This window comes from Mastomys coucha, unplaced genomic scaffold (genome assembly GCF_008632895.1).
Source record: "Mastomys coucha isolate ucsf_1 unplaced genomic scaffold, UCSF_Mcou_1 pScaffold4, whole genome shotgun sequence".
Taxonomy (NCBI): Eukaryota; Metazoa; Chordata; class Mammalia; order Rodentia; family Muridae; genus Mastomys; species Mastomys coucha.
The window spans coordinates 46120862-46124479 of NW_022196910.1; the positions used below are offsets into that span (position 1 = coordinate 46120862).

At 46.1% G+C, this 3618-nt stretch overlaps 1 long non-coding RNA gene across 1 annotated transcript in view; it reads right to left on the reverse strand.

Moving 5' to 3' along the window:
- The window catches only part of LOC116076330, a 23781-nt gene extending 21195 nt beyond the window's left edge, over window positions 1–2586 (reverse strand). The window contains exon 1 of the long non-coding RNA XR_004112904.1: window positions 2551–2586. This is a non-coding gene — a long non-coding RNA (uncharacterized LOC116076330). The remainder of the gene's footprint in view (window positions 1–2550) is intronic.
- Window positions 2587–3618: the final 1032 nt, after the last annotated feature.

Genomic DNA, 3618 nt, shown 5'->3' on the forward strand with positions numbered 1-3618 from the left:
AAAAAAAAGCCCAAGGGCAAAGGACTCAGTCTTCATCCCACAGAGACCTTAGCTCTCCGTCTCCATAAACAGGAAGCTGTGGCTACTAGAAGAAACTGGAGGGCAGCTGTACTGGCTGGTTTTGTGTGTCAACTTGACACAGGCTGGTGCTATCACAGAGAAAGGAGCTTCAGTTGGGGAAGTGCCTCCATGAGATCCAGCTGTGGGGTGTTTTCTCAATTAGTGATCAAGGGGGGAGGCCCCATTGTGGGTGGTGCCATCCCTGGGTTGGTAGTCTTGGGTTCTATAAGAGAGCAGGCTGAGCAAGCCAGGGGAAGCAAGCCAGTAAGCAGCATCCCTCCATGTCCTCTGCATCAGCTCCTGCCTCCAAGTTCCTGCCCTGTGTGAGTTCCTGTCCTGACTTCCTCTGGTGATGAACAGCAATGTGGAAGTAAGCTGAATAAACCCTTTCCTCCCCAACTTGCTTCTTGGTCATGATGTTTGTGCAGGAATAGAAACCCTGACTAAGACAGCAGCTATGTTTGGAAAAAATAATAGAGACCAGCATCTTGCCAGACAAGAAGGATAAAAAAGATGACTTCAAATTGCTGTGTCACTGGAAGTGATTGAGTAGAAGGTGACAAATGATATTCAGTGGCTCTCCAGAAAAGGGACTAGGGGTGGGGCTGGGGGTGAGGAGAGATGGAGAAGATGAGACCATAAAGAGCAGAGAGACTATTCTGGGCCTATTTGAGAGTATAATATTCCCCCTTTCTTTTTCCTCCCAAATCCTTCTGGTTTACCTCATCACCCATGTCCTTCAATAAGTTTCAAGCCCATGGTAGATACTTATTAATTTGTTTCAAATAAGTAAATGAATAATGCATGCAGATTAGCCCCCAAAGAAGAAATGAGCAATGTGTTCATGGAGACACGTACGATACAGAACTCAGAAATCAAAGTCAGCCTTTGTGGGAAGCCAGTCGCCATTCCAAGATGGCGCCGACCGCCTTAGACTTGACTGGTAAATCTCGTGCCCCTCCCTAGAAGGCTCATGCAAATTAGGTGTCTCCTGAGCGGGTGCATGCTAATGAGGCGATTGCCGGGGGACCAATCCAGGAGGGCCATGAGAGCTCGGGCTCGGGTATAAAAGCAGCCGGGGCCGCCATTGCCACAGAAGCAAGAAGAGCTGTAACACTTGGAAACCAGAAAGAGCTGTAACACCAAGAAACCTAAAAGAGCTGTAACCAAAAAGGAATTCCTGAGTAAACTGCGAGAGAAGGAGCCTCGGTGTTCTGTCGTTATTGCTGCTGACCAGCAAAGCGCGGGGCAAGCCTTCTGGGTGGACTTGGGGAACAGGCATTAGACCAGTGGTTCTCAATCACTGACCATTGGTTGAGACCCCTTTGGGGACTGAGAGACACTCTTACAGTGGTCACATATGGGACATACTGCATATCAGATATTTACATTGTGATTCATAACAGTAGCAAGATTATAGTTATGAAGTAGCAATGAAAATAATTTTATTGTTGGGGTCACCACAGCATGAGGAACTATGTTAGAGGGTCACAGCATTGGGAAGGTTGAGAACAGCTGCTGTAGTCAGAGATGACTGAGCTTCTGAGGGCTTTCAAAGGTGCAGAATCCCTCCTCTTCCTTGAGGTGAGTCACAGGCATTCCCTTCTGTCAACTGCTCCTTTCAGATAGTAAACAGTGATCACTGTGTGCTTCCAGTACCTCCAGAAAAGGTGGAAAAGAACCCCATCAACAGGCAAGGCCTTTGGGCAGGTGAACTCTGGGAAAATCTGTGTGAAAATGCACATTCAGCGTCACGTTGCAAGAGGGAGGAAGGTTCTTGCTGTGTAATGAATATTTTTCTGGAGAGATATGTTTCTCTTTCTTCCATACCATTGATTTATAAGAGGAGCATTGGCCCCATCCTGTTCTTCCAAACTAGGCCCATCCAAGGGACTCAGAGGGCTTCTCTGTTCACACATGCCATCCTCTTTCCAATAGACATCCGTCAACCCTGTACTCGTCACCAGACTGCAGAGCGCACCTGAAGATGGGAACCCATCCTACCTGTCACTCGCAGTTGAAAGGCACTATCATGCTGGCTTTGGCTTTGGTGAGTGTTGTTGACAGAGACTTTAGGAGCTTAGCTAAACAAAGGCATGAATGAGAAGGCAATGCCTGGAAGCCAGTTCTAGAGTGACAAAGGGGGACACCAGCAGAGACTTGGGTCTCTGAGCCTTACACGTACCCACTAGTTAAAGGACAGAATGCTGTCCCAGAATCCAAACACCCAGAAAGCTCTCAGCAGCAGCAAAGTGAACTTTGGCCTCCAAGAAAATAAGGTGGCCCTTTTTCCACCTTGGAACAAGATGATACCCTAGTATGGAATGCTCTGACCCAGAAGTGCTCGGGACTGGCTCCCCTTCATCTTTGGGTCTGAGCTCAAGTGTAATCTTCATTGACATTTCCCCCTGTATTCTCTCTCCAATGTCCGCCTCTACCATGACTCTGTTTCTTTGTATCCATGGTATTCCCCCGTCCAGGCTGACTCACCCAGGCTTGTTGTCCCCTTACCCTCTGGTTCCACACACATGTTTCATAAATGCAAGGACAGTGCCAGTCTCATTCCCCATTTCCTCTCAGAGCAGTGCTTAGCACATAATAGGCTCTTGTTTACTAGGTACTGGGCTTATGAGCAGGTGAATGAGTGTATAGCTGAACGTGAGGTTGAAGGTGGCAGCGGAGAAACCACTGCTCATCACAGACAGAGCCTATCTCTTCCAGGAAGAAGAGAGGTTCGTTTTTAAGGCAAGGAGAGGCAGGAGGATATCTGCACCAGTCACAAAATTCTTTTTGATGCATTTCCTTTATTTTTGAGAATTCCATATATGGGTAGTGTGTGTGTATACACTTCCTGCCTCATCCCATCTCGCCCCCATCCACTCTCAAGTCCATGCATGACCTCTCAGAGAATAACTGACTGTACCTGCCCAATTCAAGTTGATACATCTACAATACAATCCCTATGGTCAAATCTCAGAGAATATCATCAAAGAAGAGTCAAGGAATACAGTTGACTGGTAGCAATCAATAGCCAGACTCAAGCCCATGACTAACAATAGTGTCCATGATACACATGTGTGGTTCTCAGTGCTTGGGAAGCTGAGGCAGGAGGATGGTAAGCCCAAAAAAAAGTCTAGGCTACAATGAGAATCTGAAGCCAGACTGATGTAGAAGACTCTGTTTTACAAAAGTATATACTATAGCTAGATGTGGTAGTGAATACTTTTAATCCCAGCACTTGGGAAGCAGAGGCAGGCATATCTCCATGAGTTCAAAGCCAGCCTGTTCTGCATAGCAAGTTCCAGGACAGCCAAGGACATGTAGAGAGACCCTGTCTGAAAAAAAAAAAAAGAAAGAAAGAAAAGAAAAGAAAAAAAACACAAGCACACAAAAGTATATACTGTATCACCTTCCAAAAAAGGGGCAGATCTTATATGTTTTCTTCCCACAAACAACAATAATAGCTAAAAGGTGTTGTTGTCTTAGTTTCTTTTCTGTTAGTGTATAAGACCAAGGCTACTTATCGAAAAAAAAAGGCATTTAATTGGGGATAAATGG